This window comes from Sapajus apella, unplaced genomic scaffold, assembly GCF_009761245.1.
Source record: "Sapajus apella isolate SASKATOON/1434 unplaced genomic scaffold, GSC_monkey_1.0 scaffold1, whole genome shotgun sequence".
Lineage (NCBI taxonomy): Eukaryota > Metazoa > Chordata > Mammalia > Primates > Cebidae > Sapajus > Sapajus apella.
In genome coordinates, this window is record NW_022436941.1 from 63,085,849 (window position 1) to 63,107,215 (window position 21,367).

Sequence of the window (21,367 nt, forward strand, 5' to 3'; positions counted from 1 at the left end):
TTTTAAATGTATTCATTGTTGTGATTTCAAAGGAGATTATGCCACAGTGGTTTTAGTAAGTCAGGATTATATTATTAAAAGCAAACTTTTATTAAAACATCTTTTCTTGAATTGCAAATAAGATGATTGAGAACACTGACAATGAGGAGCGACATTAATGTAATGATATTTGTAACAGGCAGACAGAGAGACCCCCTCCCCCCCACGGAGGTCAGTGGGAAGGAGGAATTACACAAGCAGCAAATCCTCAGACCACTATGGCTAGGCACCTGCTTCTGCTCAACTCCAGGAAGCTACTGCCACGCTTTACTTGGTTCACAGTTGTCAGGGGAAGAAGCTGTGGGAAGAGGGCTAGGAAGTCCAGAAATTGCTACTGAGTGCATCTTTAGAATACTGTACAATTCCTGAACCTCACTATTATAAACAGTCCCTCAGGCCAAAGGGAGCAGTAAAAGTGCTTCCAATGCAAAGGATCCACCAGGGAAATTGGGCTGTTTAAACCAGTGCTTCTTAAAATGGGGTCCCTGGTCCAGCAGCATCAACAGCACCTGGGAATTTGTTAGAAATGCAAAGTTTCAGGCCCCACCGAGGTCTACGGAAACAGAAACTCTGGGGGGGGTGTTTTTAAAACAAGCTCTCCAAGTGATTCTCATGCAGGCTACAGTTTGAGAACCACTCGTTTATTTATTTATTTATTATTCATTCCTTCCTTCCTTTCTTTCTGAGATGGAGTCTCACTCTGTCGCCCAGGCTGGAGTGCAGTGGCACAATCTCTGCTCACTGCAACCTCTGCCTCCCAGGTTAAAACGATTCTTCTGCCTTGCCCTCCAGAGTAGCTGGGATCGCAGACGCCCACCACCACACCCAGCTAATTTTTGTATTTTTAGTAGAGACTGGGTTGCGCCGTGTTGGCCAGGCTGGTCTGAAACTCTTGACCACAAGTGATTCACCTCCCAAACTGCTGGGATTACAGGTGTGAGCTACCATGCCCGGCGTAGAGAACCACTAGTTTAAATCAACATTTTATCTACTACCCTGATTATGACAGTCACTTAGATAGGGGGCAGGGAGACAGGAAACTTGTGAAAAAATGCATACTCCCAGGTCTCACCTCAGACCTACTAAATCAGAATCTAAGGAAGGGCCTGGGAATCCAGATCAATAACAACTATCCAGGTAAATCCATAACTAGGGATGTTTGAAAAACTGGCTCAAGTGATTCCTATTACCAGATATACAATGTTAGAAAGACACACTTGCCTTACACTCCAAACACCAATGTTTATTTTCTTGGAAACAAACCTCCAGGATAGCCTTAGAACTCAAACAAGATTCTTTCAAATTACCCATTAAACAGCAGCCTGGGCCAGAAGCGGTGACTCATGCCTGTAATCCTAACACTTTGGGAAGCTGAGGTAGGTGAATCACCTGAGGTCAGGAGTGCCAGACCAGCCTGGCCAACATGGTGAAACCCCATCTCTACTAAAAATATAAACATTAGCTGGCTGTGGTGATGGGTACCTGTAGTCCCAGCCACTCAGAAGTCTAACGCAGGAGAATCGCTTGAACCCGGGAGGTGGAGGTTGCAGTGAGCCAAGATTGTGCCATTGCACTCCAGTGACAGAGTCAGACTCCCTCTCTAAAAAATAAAACAAAGAAAACAAATAAATAAACAGAAGCTTCTTCAGGACGTGTTTGGCACCTCTAACCCGCAACCCTGTTACATGGTGGTCTATATCTCACAGATCCTAATTTGACAGTATTCATGGTAAGAAACTGTCGATCATTTGGATGTTTGAAATCTGGTGGAACTGGGGAACATGGTGCTGCTTATTACCCTGAATAATAGCAGGCGGCTCCAAGGGCCTGGGGTGAGAAGCACCTGGAGGGAAGTCACAGCTTCCTCCACTGAGTCATACCCTGTAGACAACTGAATGGTTGCATCACTCCTTACTTGCTAAGAAGAAGAGAACTTTCTGAGGCCCAACCTTCCATCCCCTGCCTTAGGCTGTGGGGACAGGAAAGTGGAAGTGTGCTAGGTACATCTATTCTAGATCTTAGCACTGGGTAAGCATCACATTTTGAAAGCACTCTGAGACGCTCCTGCCCTGACAAAGCCCAAAGGGCTCCCAGCTTCTCTAGGAAAGCAGCCACAAGTTAATGGAGACTGAAAGGCAGCCCAGTCCAGAAGCTCAGAAGACAGTATATTCAGGAAATAGAACAAAACTAATTTAACTTAGACAACATCTTTATATCTCCTATTCATTATACATACTACAGATAAGTAAAGTCTCTAGCAGTTTTCTTCCAGTCCAGCTGTCCTTCCAAGTTCAGATGGCTGGTCTGTAGAGTAGCATGTGACCAGAGATCACAGGTTGCAAAGTCAACATTGTTGTCTTGACAAACATGAGCAGCTAAGAGCATTGGTGTTGTAGAAGAGGCCGCAATTGTTAGAATCAGCCAGTGCTTCTGAAAAGCATTGACCCGTGAACCCCCCCAGGGAAGTCTGGGGGCCTATTTATTCTCTGCATAGTCTAGTACAGTCAGCTCTCTTAACAGCAGAAAAAATATCATAACGGGAAGACAGGACAGGGCAAGGATGGAATGATCCTGGGGAATTCCTGGGGGTGGGGAGATGGAGGAGACAACTGTTATACAGTGGCTTCTGAAGGAGAAACACCAAGAGGAACTTGCTGAGTGAGTTGGTGTTTTGCTTTTCATTCTGGGCTTACGAATATCTTAGTTTTTTTTATAGTTTCAATTTTTATTTTAGTTTCATGGGGTACATGTGCAGACATGTTATACCTGGGTATATCATATAATGCTGAGGTTTGGGGTACGAGTGATTCCATCACCCAGGTATTGGGCATGGTACACAATAGTTAGGTTTGGAACCCTTCCCCCTCTTTCCTTCCATCCTCTTACAGTCCCCAGTATCTACTGTTGCCATCTTTATGTTCATGAGTACCCACTGTTTAGCTTCCACTTATAAGTGAGAACATGCGATATTTGGGTTTTCTGTTCCTGCGTTAATTGACTTAGTATAATGGCCTCTAACCTCATCCATGTTTTCTGCAAAAAGCAGGATTTTATTCTTTTTTATGGTTGTGTAGTATTCCATGGTGTATATGTACTTTTTTTTTTTTTTTTTTGAGACACTCTGTCATCAGGCGCCAGGCTGGAGTGCAGTGGCACAATCTTGGCTCACTGCAACCTCCGCCTCCCAGGTTCAAGCAATTCTCCAGCCTCAGCCTCCCGAGTAGCTGGGACTACAGGCGCACACCACCACGCCCAGCTAACTTCTGTGTTTTTAGTAGAGACGGGGTTTCACCATGTTGGCCCGGATGGTCTCGATCTCTTGACCTCGTGATCCACCCACCTCGGCCTCCCAAAGTGCTGGGATTACAGGCTTGAGCCACTGTGCCCGGCCCATATTGTCTTTATCTAATCCAACCTTGATGGGCACCTAGGTTGATTCCATGTCTTTACTATTGTGAATAGTGCTGTGATGAACATACACATGCATGTGTCTTTTAGATAGAATGATTTATTTTCTTTTGGCTATATACTCAGTAATGGTATTGGTGGGTAACACCATTTTTCAAAGCCACTTTTCCAGGCCAATTTGTTCTAGGAGAAAAAAAATTCTCAAGTTAAACATGGAGCTGTTCCAGTCATTGCACAAGTTCACATGGGGGATATCTCAGAGCCACACCTCAAACTCTCATCCCTTCCTGGGATTCCCCAGTGCCATTCAATGGTCAGGGAATTTGGGATGTTTTGGTATAATATCTTTATAACTATCTAATTTTATGCAACTTGCTACATTTTACCCACTAAGAGGACTAAAAATATAAAGCAGCATCTGAAAAAAAGGACAAAATCTGGCTCCATCCAAAATGAATATAACCTCCATGAGGACAAGGATCTGAGTCAGCTTTATTACACAATCCCCAGTGCCCAGCACATAGCAGGTGCTCTATAGGCATTTACTGTGTAAAAAAGATGACATCCTGGTCAAGAGTAGAAGCCAGGACTCCTCAAGGTCATTGACAAACAACAATGGATTCTGCCCTCCATGTCGACACCTGTTTCATTTGCTCTACCAAGGAGAATCAACAAATGCCTCTATTTGTTTGGGTTTCATAAAATTCCTTTGCATTATTTGTCATCAACTGAATCTTGCTTTGTCACTACATATACTTGTTTCACTTTATTGACACTTTTTTCCTTCCCATTTGCTTCAAGTGTCTCCCAGAATATCACGGAACCCTGGGCTGTCAGGCGGCCACCACATCCCTGGGAAATAATGAAGCTGAGACCAATAATACAGGTATGGAAGAAACCTTAGCCATCATGCAGTTCAAAAATCCTTGGTATAAAGACAAGGACACTGAGTTTCAGAAAGAAACCATCTGCTTGGGCATCCATAGACCATCCCACTTATTCAGATGCATCTTGGCCCTCTAATATCATACAAATATCACAGTGATATTAGCATCACTCCTTTGGCTTTCCAGCTAAACAAAATGAGTTATTTGGTAAAGTCAATTAGCACTGGAATCTTTGCTTCCCATACTCATTTTAGGGTGGGATTTCTGATGATGGATTTATGAATAAGTTTAGAGTGAGATTTTGGAGAGGCAGCATAGCATAGAGAGCAAGGACGTGGGAGAGAGAGCCTGAGTTAAAAGCCCAGCTCTGCCACTCACTAGCTGTGTTACTCACTTGCTGTATGTCTCAGTTTCCTCATCCGTCCTTACCTGTAAGTGGGAAACACTAACAGTGGGGCTTGTTATTTGCAAAGAACTCAGTACAGTACCTATTGGTCTGGGGATTCTAATGTGCAACCAAAGATGCGAACTCCTGGTGCATATAATTTATCCTATTGATCAAAGTTTAACAAGTTCTCTTTTTTCTTTTTTTTTTTTTTTTTTTAGACTGAGTCTTGCTCTTGCTGCCCAGGCTGGAGTGCAATGGCATGATCTCAGCTCACTGCAACCTCCGCCTCCCGGGTTCAAGCAATTCCCCTGCCTCAGCATTCCAAGTAGCTGGGATTACAGGTGCCCGCCACCACGCCCAGCTAATTTTTGTATTTTCAGTAGAGACGGGGTTTCACCCTGTTGGCCAGGCTAGTCTCAAACTCCTGACCTTGTGATCTGCCTGCCTTGGCCTCCCAAAGTGCTAGGATTACAGGCATGAGCCACTGTGCCCAGCCTAATTTTATCCAATTTTATTATCCTTCTACTTTGACCCAGAGTGGAGGGATGGAGAAAGCATGGGGAGAAAAGCCTTCTGGGATGCCACGTGTGGTGCTCGCGCTAAGGGCAGGCTTTGTCGAAGTTAAATTTATATTTTGAAAACACTCATTTTAATCTGTTTTAGGACGGTTTTAGAATTCAGTTTAGTGTTTGTTATTACTTTAGGGTTTTGGGGGCATTTATCTAGAGAATGTAAATATGGAGTCTCACAGTGCAGTTGGGTAATTTAACTGAACAAATATTTGAACTGATACTGAATGCAAGGCAGTGTCACATACAAAGGTCTAAGGGATATGAAGATGACTAAGAAACAGTTCTCACTCTTGAGTTTAAATAAGAAAATCTACTGAACAGATAGCTAAATCCATCTAATGGCATTCCTATACAACATTAGGTGAGGAAAGAATAATTTATAAAAAAGGTATTTCATTGGCATGAATTCTTTCCAAATGTGTCTTATCTGCTTTGCTTCCGTCATAATTTTATCCTAAACATCCATCTTTGAGGTTCACTGCCACATATATCCTCTGGTGAACTGAGAAGTAAATTACACGATCAGAGATTATTCTGAGTGTCATCTAAAAAAAAAAAATGAAGGATTATTTTCTGATCTAAAAAATAAAGTGACAGTTCCATGAAATAGAATGTGTTCTCTTCCCCAGCTCACAAAGATATAAAGTTCTAAAAGGAGGAGCAATTTCATATTAGCTGTCTGAGGAATATCCAGTAAGGTTGTATTTTAAAATTTATTTTTTAAAAATTTTTACACTATTTGCCACTATTCATTTGGGAGTTTTATTGTAGGGATTAGTTACTCAGGCCAGGCACAGAATCTCATGCCTGAAATCTCAGCTACTGGGGAGGCTGAGGAGGCAGGATAGCCTCAGCCTCCTGAGTAGGGAGGCGCCTGCCTAGGATTACAGGCGCCCACCACCACACCTGGCTAATTCTTGTATTTATAGTAGAGACTGGGTTTTGCCATGTGGGCCAGCCCAGGAGTTCAAAACCAAACTGGGCAACATAGCAAGACCCCCATCTCTATTAATAAATGGCCATCTTTAAATGAAAACATTTTATTGCCTACGATTTTTTCATGTGCATTCTACAGTAGTTTAAACATCAATATATGTAGCATACAATGCTGAGTTCTAAATGTGAGCCTTTAGTGGTAGGTGGCTAGAGAGTAGTCGCAGGCATTTGGAGTGCAAATTCTAGTGTGGCATTAACTCACTATCAATCTTTCCACAAATCTCTTATTCCTGTGTTTTCCTGTGTAATTAGGTGAAGATACCCATATTCACCTGGTTCACAGAGTCATGTCTATGAACACTGTAGAGAGTAAGTAAAGTAAGATGCATGAACGTCCTTTATAAAGTATTAAAGGAAATGCAAATAGAAGTAATTATTCACTATACCTATTAGAGCACAGCATGGGGGCCAAGCAACCTAAATTATACAAATACAGGGGATACAAATATTATGCTATGTGGAGCAAATTATATAGAAGATCCGATTCTGCCTATCATGGTGGCATTCAGAGAAAGTCTTGATGACCCATATTATATGACTCATATAAAATGTTTAATTTCCTTTAATAATCAAATCCATTCATTCGACCTATATTACTGCAAATGTGTCCTGTGACAGCACAACCATGATAAGATAGACAGGGTCCCTGCCTCCTACAGTTTACCTCCTGGAGGACAACTTCCTACAGACTTGTCTTTCTTTAGCTTTAGTGTACCTATGAATCATCTGAAAATTAGACCTAAATGTGGATTCTGACTCGGTCTAGGGGTTGGGCCTGAGGGTCTGCTGCTCTAGAACTCCATTTGGAGCAGTAAAAAATTAGGTAAACATTGTGTTAACCTTCCAAGTAACATGATGTCTTAACTAAATGAAAATTTCCTACTTCAGAAGAAAAGAGCTCTTAAGGACTGACAATAATATTGGGAATGTCAGTAGGTGGCAGTGGAGGAGGAAAAGGAGACACAGAAGCAAATGGACTTTCTGTGACCGCTCAATAAAAAGGCTGGCTCACGCCTGTAATCCCAGCACTTTGGGAAGCCGAGGCGGGTGGATCATGGAGTCAAGACATCGGGACCACCCTGACCAACGTGGTGAAATCACATCTCTACTAAAAAAAATAATAATAATACAAAAATTAGCTCGGCGTGGTGGTGCACTCTGTCACTCAGGCTGGAATGCAGTGGTGCTATCTTGGCTCACTGCAACCTCCTCCTCCCAGGCTCAAGTTATCTTCCCACCTTAGCTTCCCAAGTAGTTGGGACTACAGGGACATGCCACCACACCTGGCTAATTTTTTGTAGAGACAAGGTCTCTCTGTATGACCCAGAGTGGTCTCAAACTCCTAAACTCAAGTGATCTGGCCACCTCAGCCTCCCAAAATGCTGAGATTAAAAGCATGAGCTGGCTGGGCACGGTGGCTCCTGCCTGTAATCCCAGCTTTTGGGAGGCTGAGGCGGGCGGATCATAAGGTCAGGAGTTTGAGACCATCCTGGCCAACGTAGTGAAACCTAGCCTCTGCTAAAAAAATACAAAAAATTAGCTGGGCATGGTGGCGAGTGCCTGTAATCCCAGCTACTTGGAAGGCTGAGGCAGGAGAATCGCTGGAACCCGGGAGGTGGAGGTTGCAGTGAGCCAAGATTACACCACCACACTCCAGTCCAAGTGACAGTGGGAGACTCTCTTGGAAAAAAACAAACAAACAAAAAAATCAAATATATATATATAAACATAAGCCACCATGCCCAGCCAGGGGGCCTACTTTGATCAATAGTATGAATTACATACAGTAGGGGTTTGTATCCCTAGTTGCACCTTAGGATACCCAGTCCAAGCTTTGGTAAGGGCAGGTCCCAGGCATCAGTACTTTTGAAGGTTCTTAAGTGATTCTAACGTGCAGCTAGGACTGAGAAACACTATCTCATAAGCACGGATTTCAAGAATTGTTCTTATTTCAGGAATTTTCATCACTTTCTTTAAAGGTAAATTGTTAGATTATAACTAAGTACAATTTGTTTTTATGAATTTTTGTAAATTTTTTTATCTACATCAAGCTTGTCCAACCAGCAGCCCAGGGGCCGTGTAGCCTAGGACTGGTTTCAGTGAAGTCCAGCACAAATTCATAAACTTTCTTAAAACATTATGAAATTCTTTTTTTGCAATTTTATTATTATTATTTTTTTAGCTCATCAGCTATTGTTCAGTATATATTATATGTGGTCCAAGACAACTCTTCTTCCATTGTGGCCCAGGGAAACCAAAAGATTGAATATCCCTGATCTACATACACTGGTAAACCAGATAAACATCCTTTTACATAGCATTTATCATAACTGTTAGTTTGGAAAATATGACAACTATATGGGAAGATAGTATCTGCAATACCTATGGCAAACACTTAGTATCATTTAGTATCGAAGAGTTCTTTGAAACCTTCAAGGTATAGACAAACAACTCAATAGAAAAATGGGGAAAAGATCAAAAAGGAAAAAAAAATGTGTATGACTGGGCTGGGTGTGGTAGCTCATGCCTGTAATCCTAGCACTTTAGGAGGCCGAGGCAGGTGAATCACCTGAGGTCAAGAGTTTCAGACCAGCCTGGCCAACATGGAGAAACCCCGTCTCCAATAAAAATACAAAAAATTAGCTAGGTGTGGTGGCACATGCCTGTAACCCCAGCTACTCAGGAGGCTGAGGCAGGAGAATCACTTGAACCTAGGAGGCGGAGGTTGCAGTGAGCCGAGATCACACCATTGCATTCCAGGCTGGGCGACAAGAGGAGCAAAACTCCGTCTCAAAAAAAAAAAAAAGAAGAAGAAGAAGAAGAAGTGTGTGACTAATAATCAGCTTTTTAAGGTTTAACTTTATTACTAATGAAATAGATGCAAAATAAAAGGATGAGACTCATAAAAGATAGAGTGTAACCAAATAATTGAAAGAAAGAAACCTTGGAAGGAGTTGAAAACAAAAAAGGAAAAAAAAAGGCATCAATATCCTTAGAGAAGGAAGAGAGTGTTACATTTTTGAAACAAAAATACGCTAAGTAATTAAAGGTGCTGGCTTACTCACTGGGATCCTCACTGTTAAAGCCTTCAGCCACCATATTAAGGGCCTCACTGCCCTGAGGCACCAAGCTGTGAGGTGGCCCATGCAGAAAGAATACACGGAGAGGCCTTGGGACTGTATGTGAAGAGAGAGACGGCTGGGCCAGGTGCAGTGGCTCACATCTGTAATCCCAGCACTTTGGGAGGCCAAGGCTGGCAAATCACTTGAGGCCAGGAGTTCGAGACCAGCCTGGCCAACATGAAAACCCTGTCTCTATTAAAAATACAAAAATTAGCCAGCGGGGGTGGCAGGCACTTGTAGTCCCAGCTACTCAGGAGGCTGAGGCATGAGAATCACTTGAACCTGGGAGGCAAAGGTTGCAGTGAGCCAAGATTGCACCACTGCACTCCAGCCTGGGTAACAGAGTGAGACTCTGTCTCAAAAAAAAAAAAAAAAAAGAGATGCCTGGCCAGCCTCAGCTGCTCCATACTCCTGCCACCCCAGCCACCATCAGACTACAACCACGGGAAGACACAGCCAGAACCTGCCAGTTGAATCCTTTCCAAATCCCTCACACACAGTACTGTGAGAGATAACAAAATGATTATCGTTGCTTTGGGGTAGTTTTTAGGCCGGTAATAGATTACTAGAAGAGAATTTGGTGCCTTAAGTGAGGTCCTGCCATAACAAAAGCCAGTGGAGGAAACTAGAAGGGACCTGAGGAAACCGTTGGCAGAATCGCCCCACTGAGTGCTTCTCAAATACCCAACCCACAGTAAACGTGAGAGTTAATAAAATGATGACTGCTGTTTTTTTCTGAGACAGAGTCCTTCTCTGTCACTCAGGCTGGAGTGCAATGGCGCAACCTCAGCTCACTGCAATCCATCTCCCGGGTTCAAGCAATTCTTCTGCCTCAGCCTCTCATGTAGCTGGGATTATAGGTGTGTACCACCACGACTGGGTAATTTTTGTATTTTTAGTAGAGATGGGGTTTCACCGTGTTGCCAGGCTGGTCTCAAACTCCTGACCTAGTGATCCACCCACCTCAGCCTCCCAAAGTGCTGAGATTACGGGTGTGACCCAGTACACCCAGCTGATGTCTGCTGTTATAAGCCAGTATATGTTGAGATATTTTATTACACAGTAATAGATAACCAGAATACTCCACTGGTTGCACCAAATTCTAGATTGGTTACACCATTCAAAAGGAGAAGCAGAACCACCATGAGAGAGTGGCACATAGGGATAGATATGTAGGTGCGGGAGGTGGTTAAGACACCTAGGTAAGAAGGCAGCTTCTGCTTCTGGTGTTGGGCTTGAAACCAGCAGACCCAGCACTTGGGAAAGAAGGATGAATATGAAGCAAGGACACACTGAAACCTATGAGAACATGGAACTCAGGGTGCAACTAGTTCTACAGGTTCTAGAACAGACTGCCAACCTTAATGATGTCAGTCACCTGCAGGATAAGCTCGTGCCCTTCGCTGCAGAGCTGCACGTATCTACAGGGGGAGCCAGCAGATTAACGACAACGTGTGTGAGCTGCAACGGCACCTAGCCCACATCACACCCTACTATGCAACAAAACGACTGCAGCTTCATTTCTACCTTCCATAAATTTCCACTGGTGCATTTCTCCAACTGGAACCAAGAGCCACCCAGGGAAGGGAATCCTAGGAAATACAGTTCCAGCCAAGTTGACACAGTAAAAGTGCACCGTGGGATTGACTATATAAATATAGAGGCACATTTGTCAATAAGAGAAAGATAATCACAAAATACAGTTTAGGGAGAGAAGCAGATTATAAAACAAAAAATATAATATGATCCCATTTTTAAAATAACATGTTAATAATTATAAATATAGAAAAATCCTGGAAGAATGTTAGTCGTATTAGTAAACATATGAGTTATTTCTGCATTGATGCTGCTGTAAGCTTTTTTTTTTTTTATGTTGCTCACCTATTATGATGGTTAATTTTGTGTTAACTTGATTAGGCTATGAGGTGCCCGGATTAAACATTATTTCTGTGTGCATCTGTGAGCGTGCTTCCAGATGAGATTAGTATTTCAATCAGTGGACTCAGTAAAACAGATGGCCCTCGTGAGAAGTAGAAAAGGAGGTGTGATTGGTTTCGTAAACGCCCCTTTAACTGCTTCTGAGGTCCGGAGTCTAAAGAGAGAACTTAAGCCACTATTAGATAATGCTGATGCAACAGCAGAACAGATTGATCAGTTTTTAGGTCCTCAGTTATTTATATACTTAGACCGAGCTAACGTCAATTTCAAGTACTCTTTTTTCCAGGGAGCACAGATCTACAGAGATGCCATGGCAGCCTGGGAGCATGACCATCCTCCAGATCAGGGTGTCCCAGCAGCAGATACTAAGTTTCCAGGTCAAGACCCACAGTGGACAACAATGTTGCAGCCCACCCAAATAACATGAGAGATTTAAGGGAAATGATCACTGAGGGATTTGAGAGTCAGAGCCCCGACCTCAAAATCTCTCTTAAGCCTTTGAGATACAATAGGAAAAAGATAAAGGGCCCATGAAGTTTTTAAATAAAGAGAACAAATAAGAAAATATGCTGATTTGGATCCAGAAAGCCCCCTTGGGCAAGGGATGTTAAAGCTGCACTTCGTTGCTAATAGCTGGCCAGATATTGCAAGGAAGTTGCAAAAGCTAGAAAACTGGAAGAATCCGCCAACAGAAGAGCTTTTAGGAGAAGCCCAGAATGTGTATGTAAGGACGGATAAAGAAAGGCAAAGAAAAGGCAGAAAATCTTTTGGCAGAGTTCACTGAGACAAACGGTGCCAGGAGTGAGACTTCAACACGTGCCGGCACAGTTTTCCAAAGGCAGTGAGAGATGAAGTTCCTGGAATTCAGGAACGCAATGGGAGAGGAGGCAAGCTCAGTATCTCAAAGAAGAAAGTCAGAAAGAGGGCGGGATAGATGTTACGAATGCGGAAAATCAGGCCATTTCAAGAGAGAATGTCCTGAATTAGAGTGTAGAGAACGCTTTTCCACTTGTGACATGGTAAAAGCCCCATAAAACTGCATACCTCAACCATACCTTGGCTTTCTGTTGAAACTGCTCTCTGTAACCCTGATGTGACAGGAAAGCAGTCCAAACCCCACGCCATCTTGACCCCCACGACTTGTAATAAGTAACTAAGGTCTGTAATTTCCACCCTACCCATGCAATGTGTAAACTAATGCTTATCTTGACTTCTGTGAACCACTTATGTAACAACCAGAATGTCCGATGCCCCTCACCCTCATCTCTGCCCAGGAGGTAATGTACAGGATATCCAAAGTCCACTGGCCTCAGAATGTCTGAAGCCTCTCACTCCCACCTCCCCACCCCTCACTCTCACCCCCGCCCCCGAGGTGGTTTACAGGCATAAAAGGTCTTGACACCCTCCTTTCGGGGCCACGTCCTCCGTGGCCGCCAGCAATAAAAACCCTGCAATTTGGCATACTTTTGTCTTGGTGTTGACTTTCTATGCTCGGTCCAGTACAACACACTCATGCCTACCTTTGAAGAAGAGGAGAAGGGAGGTCAGGGGCTCCATCCTTTTTATTTCAAGTCCCACCCAGGAGCCCTTGATAAATTTAGAGGTGGGACCCAACCACAAGTTAATCACCTTTTTAATTGACTCCAGAGTGGCTCATTTGCCTGTTTGTTTTCCCCCAGCTGACTTAACTTGTTCTCCAGAAAAATTGCTAGTCTCCGGGGCAAAAGGAGAAGGATTTAAAGCAAAAATTTTGGAAAGCATAGAGGTGAAATATAAAGACCGGTCAACTTGTATTCAATTTTTATTAATTCCTGAAGCAGGAACACATTTACTAGGAAGAGATTTAATGTTGAAATTAGGCATAGGTCTACCAGTTGACCCAACAGGTTTTCTAACTTCTTTAAATTTGCTGACTACGGCAGATGAAAAGTATATTCATCCTGACGTCTGGTCCAAGGAGGGGAATAGAGGAAAGTTACAGATTCCCCCAATCCAAATCAAATTAAAAACTCCAGGGGAGATAGTAAGGAGAAAGCAACACCCTATCTCTTTAGAAGGACGAGTAGGGTTAAAACCTGTGATTGAAGGCCTTACCAAGGATGGGCTTCTCAACGCCTGTATGTCTCCATATAACGCTCCCATTGTACCTGTCAAAAACCCAGATGAGTCATATCGATTAGTGCAAGACCTTAGAGTTATAAATAAATAGTCCAAGCTACTCACCCTTTTATGCCAAACCCATACACTATTGTTAGTAAGATTCCCTACAGTCATAAGTGGTTTGTCATAGGTTTAAAAGATACTTTCTGGGCATGCCCTTTGGCTGAAGACAGCGAGAGATAGTCCCTTTTGAATGGGAGGAGCCTCATACCGGACAGCAGCAACAATATAGATGGACAGTTTTGCCGCAAGGATTTACAGATTCACCAAATCTTTTTAGTCATGCTTTAGAGAAAATAACAGAGAAGGCTGTTGTTCCCAAGTAGCTACGCCTGCTTAAATACATGGATGATATTCTTATATCTGGGGAAGATATAGAAAAAGTAACTGCATTTTCTAGACACATTCTAAACCATTTACATTCTGAAGGGCTGAGGGTCTCAAAGGGAAAACTTCAATATGTAGAACCTATAGTTTACTTAGGCCAGTTAATCAGTGCAGGTAGAAGAAGAATAGGACCTGAACAGGTTGAAGGAATTGTGTCCTTGCTATTGCCCTGGACTAAACAAGAACTTAGAAAATGTCAGGGTTAATTGGATACTGTTGTCCATGGATTGATTCATATGCATTGAGAAGTAAATTGTTATATGAACAATTAACTAAAAGAGTACTCGGCCGGGCGCGGTGCCTCAAGCCTGTAATCCCAGCACTTTGGGAGGCTGAGGCGGGTGGATCACGAGGTCAAGAGATCGAGACCATCCTGGTCAACACGGTGAAACCCCGTCTCTACTAAAAATACAAAAAATTAGCTGGGCATGGTGGCGCGTGCCTGTAATCCCAGTTACTCAGGAGGCTGAGGCAGGAGAATTGCCTGAACACAGGAGGCAGAGGTTGTGGTGAGCCGAGATCGCGCCATTGCACTCCAGCCTGGGTAACAAGAGCGAAACTCCGTCCCAAAAAAAAAAAAGAGTACCCGATCCGCTTATATGGTCCTCTGAAGAGATGGATCAAGTTAATCTTGATCCACGTTCTACCTGGTCCAATATCCTATGGAACACTAAAGGCTTAAGATGGACTACTCCCACAGGTCTTTGTCAGTCCTTAAAACTTTATATCCATTTCACAAGGGGAATTACTCCTTCTAGCTGTCAATATAACCTATGTAATCCTATACAGCTTACCATTACTATTCCAACAGCTAAAAACTCTTCCCCCTCATTAAGTCATATTTATGGCATAGGAACCTACGTGTCAGAAAAAGATCCTAAAGAAATTTCTGAAATATGCTTTATTACTCCTTCAACCTCTTTATCAGTCACTCCTCCCAGGCACAATGACAAAACCAAAGTTTCTGTAGTGGAAATAAAAGACCTAAGACAGACCATAGCTATTGAAACAGGATACCAAGATGCAAACGCCTGGTTAGAATGGATTAAATATTCCGTCTGCACTTTAAATAAAATCAACTGTTATGCTTGTGTGCATGGTAGGCCAGAGGCCCAGGTTGTTCCCTTTCCACTAGAATGGTCCTCGAATCAGGTGGACACGGTAGCTCTTTCTCAAGATTCCACCCCCTGGGATAACAAATTTTGCCAGTTTCTTTCTCTGCTATTTCCTGAAGTTCAACACCCTGTGAGTCAGCCCCCGAGGTCCATACAGCCTCCATCTCCCACGGAAAAGTTTGCCTCGTTTCTTTCATCTTTCATGACACGGGAAGAATTTAGTGTTCCTTGGAAACTTAACAGGATGCAGTAAAGTCAGGCACTTCCGGAGAGCCGACGCAGCAGTCCGCCCTTATTCATCCCGGATCACATGTATGGTGGTATTGTGGTATATGGTGGTATGTATGGTGGTATTGTAGAGGACCTTTACTGGACACTCTGCAAAACAATTGGAGTCGTACTTGTGCTAGTTCAATTGCTATCCCTTTTACCCTGGCATTTTATCAACCAGAAAAAGAGAAAAGATGACATAGGCAAATAAGAGAAGCCTCAAGAGAAGCAGCCCCTTATGGGTCTTTTGATTCCCATATCTGTTTAGATGCAAGTGGAGTTCCTCAAGGAGTACCAAAAAAATTTAAAGCTATGGATCAAATAGCTGCAGGGTTCGGGTCGATGATGTTTTGGTGGGTAATGATTAATAAAAATTAGATGGGATAAACTTCATTTATTACAACCAGCAGCAATTTGTTAACTATACCAAAGGGCCTTCCAGGGGTTGGAAGTGGCTTGAAACAAGCTTTTTCCCTTCCCCAAGTTGAGGCCTTAGCCTCAAGCATAAAACACGTTGCTGAGAGGACCTTGTGTGTCCTTCTCCGTTCTTCATCTAAAGATAAAAGTCACCGAAGCATAATAAATAATGACGAGTTTCAAACCATTCAGAATAGCTAAATGTAGATGTTTTTGCGTGTGATGTGGGTTGGAGCTGCTGCTGAGTAGAGGTAGCTGAGAAGGTGATTTTCCTTCTCAGGAAAAGTACATCAAATGTTTGGCTATAAATGGTCAGAAAGCATTCTTAACAAGACAGTGGTATCGATCAGGAAGTAATTATTTGCTGGAAATGGGCTGTCTTTTCATTGAGTAATTAAGATGGTGTCACTTGATAAGGACTGGGGGAATCACTCTTCCAGCTCAGTGTCATTAACCTAGCGTCAAGGCAACAAGCTGGCTTGAATTCTCTCTCTCGAGCTTTCTTTCATTAATGTGTCTCCTGTTCACAAGTTACAACTTGCTCCTTCCATTGTGTTTCTCCAAACACAAGTGACAAGGTGAAAAGAAAGTGAGGCAGATTTTATTATTTAGCACAAGCCTTCAAGAAAAACAAAAATAAACCAACCAGTGACTAGTTCCATTGAAAGGCAATATTCTTCCTCTAAACAGTTTGTATATCCTTGTGGTTGAGAGACCAGTAGTGTCAACATCAACCAGGAGCTTGTCAGAAATGCAGAATCACCCCATAGACACCTACTGTGTACCCACAAAAATTTTAAAAATGTGAAAAAGATTCTAGCACACTAACATGGATTGACACCTTCAGAATTTCAACAATAGTTTAATTAATGTATATCTAATGCTTTGCACATGAGTTGGCACAGGAAAATTAAAATAAAGTAAAAGAACTACAGAATCTTAGACCCTATCCAGAATCAGAGCCTGACCTTTCACAGGATCCCCAGATGATTCATAGTCACATTGAGGTTTAAAAAATATTACTGGCTGGGCACGGTGGCTCACACCTATAATCCCAGCACTTTGGGAGGCCAAGGCAGGTGGATCACAAGGTCAAGAGATTGAGACCAACATGGTGAAACCCCGTCTCTACTAAAAAATACAAAAATTATCTGGGCGTGGTGGCACGCACCTGTAGTCCCAGCTGCTCCGGAGGCTAAAGCAGGAGAATTGCTTGAACCCAGGAGGCAGAGGTTGCAGTGAGCAGGGATCGCGCCACTGCACTGAGCCTGGCACCTGGCAATAGAACGAGACTCTGTCTCAAAAAAAAAAAAGAAAGAAATATTACCAAATATGGCCAAGCAAGGTGGCTCACGCTTGTAATCCCAGCACTTTGGGAGGCTGAGGCAGGTGGATCGCTTGAGTCCAGGAGTTCGAGACCAGCCTGGGCAGCATAGCGAGACCCCATCTCTACTAAAACTACAAAAATTAGCTGGATGTGGTGGTACACACCTATAGTCCCAGCTACGTGGGAGGCTGAGGTGAGATAATCACTAGAGTTTGCAGTCAGCCAAGGTTGTGCCACTGCACTTCAGCCTGGGTGACAGAGCAAGACTCTGTCTTAAAAAAAAAAAAAAAAAGAAAAGAAAAGAAAAGAAAAATAAACCTTGCCAAATATACACTTCTCGCTAAATGACACACCACCTGTAGCTGCCTGAAGAACTTTCTCTTCTGAAGCTTTATCAGCCTTGGTGACTTGTTAAGATTTTAACAAAAATTGGGAAAGAGTCACTGTTTATCCAGTAAGGGGAAGCCTTGACAATTTAGCTCCCCAGTCACCCCAGAGATACCCATCTGTGAATCAAGAGCCATATTCCCACAGCACCAAACAGAGTAGGCTATTGTTCTAAAAATACCACCTAGAAACTTTGCCAAACAGGAGCAAGCTTTGTCTGTTCTAGCCAGGATGCAGGAGGGTGCTGTTGGCTCTATGTGCCCTTTCTTTCTCTGCACAGTCCAGCATGACCCCTCGTTCACAATCAAACTGCCTTTCATATACAGGAGCACCAAAAGGCACAGGAATGCACGCCAGCAGACTCATTAGCACCTCCCCAGCATCACCTTGGTCCATCACAGCAATGAATTTCTCAATACATCACAGCAATGAATTTCTCATCTAAACCTTGACCTAAGGATCATTATAAAACTGTCTTGAGGCTGGGCACGGTGGCTCACACCTGTAATTCCAGCACTTTGGGATCACCAGAGGTCAAGAGTTCAAGGCCAGCCTGGCCAACATGGTGAAAGCCCATCTCTAATAAAAATACAAAATGAGTCGGGTGTGGTGGCACCCTCTGTAATCCCAGCTACCCCAGGGCCTGCGAAATGAGAATCACTTGAACCTGGGAAGCAGAGGTTGCAGTGAGCCAAGAATGTGTCACTGCACTCCAGCCTGGGCAAAAAGAGCGAAACTCCATGAAAGAAAGGAAAGGAAGGGAGGGAGGGAGGAAGGAACGAAGAGAGGGAGGGAAGGATCTGCTAAATTGGTTTCATTTAGAAGGAATGAAAGAAACTAAAAGCCTTTCACTTGAGCTTTGACAATAGCCAGAAAACCCTTGTTAATAATGAATGTTAAGTGATAACATTTAATTAGCAATGGGTTATACATAGAAAGACTATTGCTTGGAATTAACACAGACTCAATCTTAAATTTCTGTGTAACTGTTGGCTGTTCCTTCTATAGATTCTCCTAAAAATGGGACAATGGCAGCTCACAACCATTTTTCCTCTTTTCAGAGATATCTTATTTGGTTGAGAACTGGGTACTATTTTGGCTCTTGCCATCTTCAACAGCTGTTCCTCAGTTAAGTGGACAGAGGTGATGTTGGGGAGGTGCCAGTGAGTCTGCTGGCGTGCATTCCTGTGCCTTTTTGGTGCTCCTGTATGTGAAAGGCAGTTTGATTGTGAACGAGGGGTCATGCTGGGCAGAGAAAGAAAAAAGGATCTGATTACCTCAGACCTCAGATCACTGGTAAACAAAGATTTAGCAACAGCCTTGCTTACAACGCATTATAGCTGAGTGCAAGGGAATGTTTTTCAGACTGTCCCCCCCCACCAAAATTGAATAGTATTTGGCACATTAGGAAGGTTCTTTAGAGAAACAGAACCAATCAGATGTTTTCTTTTCCTTGGGGAACCTCCGTCTTTTTCCGCATAAGGTCTTCAACTGATTGGTTGAGGCCCACCCACCTTACGGAGGTGATCTGCTTCACTCAAAGTCTACTGATATAAATGTTAATCTCATCTGGAAACTGTCTTCACAGCAACATCTAGATGAGTTTGACTAAATACCTTGATTCTATGGCTTTGAAACCAGGTATTGACTTCTCTTTAGCTGTAAGAGTCCTAGACGGCATATCCTTCCAAAAGAAGGCTTTTTGTCTACACTGAAAATCGGCTGTTTAGAGTGGCCACCCTCATCAGTGTTCACAGCCAGATCTGAGTAACTTGCTGCACTTGTTGCTCCACCTTGCACCTTTTCGTTCTGGAGATGGCTTCTTTCCTTAAACCTCTGAAGCAACCTCTTCTAGCTTCCAACTTTCCTTTGGCAGCTTTGTCGCCTCTCTCAGCCTTCACAGAACGAGAGAGAATCAGGGCCTTGCTCTCGGTTAGGTTTTGGCTTAAGGGAATGCTGTGGCTGGTTTGATCTATGCAGACCACTCAAACTTTCTCCACATCAGCAATAAGGCTGTTTTCTTTTCTTATCATTTGTGTATTCAGTGAAGTAGCACTTTAATTTCCTTCAATCACTTTTCCTTTGTGTTCACAACTTGGCTAACTAGAGCAAGCAGCTTAGCTTTCAGCCTCTCTTGGCTTTCAACATGCCTTCTTCACTACACTTAATTATGTCTAGCATTTGACTTAAAGTGAGAAACCTGAGACTCTTCCTTTTACATGAACACTTAAGAGGTCATTGTAGAATTATTAATTGGCCTAATTTTAATATTCTTGTGTCTTAGAGAATAAGGAGTGCCGAGGCAAGAGAAAGAGAGATAGGGGAACAGCCATAGGTGGAGAAGTCAGAACACACATTTATTCATAAGTTCGCTGTTTTCTATGGGCACAGTTTGTGGCACCCCAAAACAATTACAATAGTAACACCAAAGATCTCTGACCACAGATCACCATAACAGGTATAATCATAGTGAAAAAGTTTGAAATATTAAGAGAATTACCAAAATGTGACACGGACACATGAAGTGAACACATGTTGTTGGAAAAATGGCACCAATAGGCTTGCTCCACCCAGAGTTGCCGCAAACCTTCCATTAGTAAAAAACGTAATATCTTCACAGCCCAATAAAGGGAGGTGCAATAAAACAAGGCATACAAGGTATGCCTGTACTTTGAATTCAGCAAATACCAGCTTTTTATATGATTCAAGAATAAAGCCAAACATTTTCTTATCGTTTGTTCACCTTAGAGGTTTTTGGGTTTGTTTTGTTTTTAAACCTGCAGACTTACAGAAAGTTGCCCCAGCCTCACCCCTTCCTACCTATACCCGGGGTTGGCATGTCACTGTCCCCTAAAGGACACTCAATGTCAGCACCAGTTGTTTTTCACTGGAAAGGCCAGGATAGGGAAGGATCACAGAGGCCCCTGCTAATAAGCCTGGAGGCATTGGGTGAAGGGATTGGCTTTTGCTGAGCAGATGACAGAGTTAATCTACCATTTTCTTAGCTTTGCCAATGGACCACACTATTTTATTGAATTGATGAGTAAATACTATAGACATAAGGCCATTTGAAGGAAAAAAAATAGTAAGTGAATGGTATAAAAACAAGCTATTTTCACTTTGCCAAATACATTCTCATCAATTAAGAGAGCCACCTCTATTTCCTTGAGACAGAAAGCATTTTAATAGGATTTAAGATAACATTATATAACCAAAGACTTGACTGATAAGTTTTCCAAGAAAGGGACACTCAGTGTCTGCCATGTGCCTCGGCTGGTGCTTGGTACTTCATGCAAGCCATCGTGTTAAAAGGTAGGTGCTCCTGTTATACCTGACATGTGATGAATCTGCTCAGTGCAATGCGGGAACTCACTCGAGGCCATACAGCTGGTTAATGGTTGAATCAGAACTCACCTCTACACTGGGTTCCTGAAGTCTGGGTTCTTCCCTCTCCATTGTGATGACGTATACTTATAGGCCTAGATCTTGCTTCTAAGGCTGGGCCCATCCATCTCTCATCCCATCCATTCCACACTGGCAAGATTGCATTCTAGGCTGGTGCTAAACAAAACTAAGGAAATACACAGTTTGTCTTTGACAACATTCTCAACTCTATAGCAAACTTTGGTCACCTCTACAAACTTTCAGCTACCTGGTGGTTTCATCGATGCCTCGTTGGTTGCCCAGTTAGCTTTAATGGCACATGCACCTGAGTCTGTTTGCTTTTCAGCATCTCATACTCTTTTTTTTTCTGTTTACTACCCAATTTATTAGCGAGATCTCTTTGATGTAAAAAGAAGGGGTATGGTGCGGATGGGTCGGTAGGGGCCAGCATCTCACTATATATATAAGTATATATATATATATATATATACACACACGCAAGTTTGCGCATATCATAATCTTTTTTTTTCTGTTTAGTGCGTAGTTCTCTGGGGTGGTCGCTTTGTTGTA

The 21,367-nt window shown here is 42.9% G+C and overlaps 1 long non-coding RNA gene across 1 annotated transcript in view; it reads right to left on the reverse strand.

Annotated features, from left to right (window-relative positions):
- Positions 1 to 20,840: 20,840 nt before the first annotated feature.
- Positions 20,841 to 21,367, reverse strand: part of LOC116551604 — a 2,383-nt gene continuing 1,856 nt past the window's right edge. The window contains exon 2 of the long non-coding RNA XR_004269016.1: positions 20,841 to 20,984. This is a non-coding gene — a long non-coding RNA (uncharacterized LOC116551604). The remainder of the gene's footprint in view (positions 20,985 to 21,367) is intronic.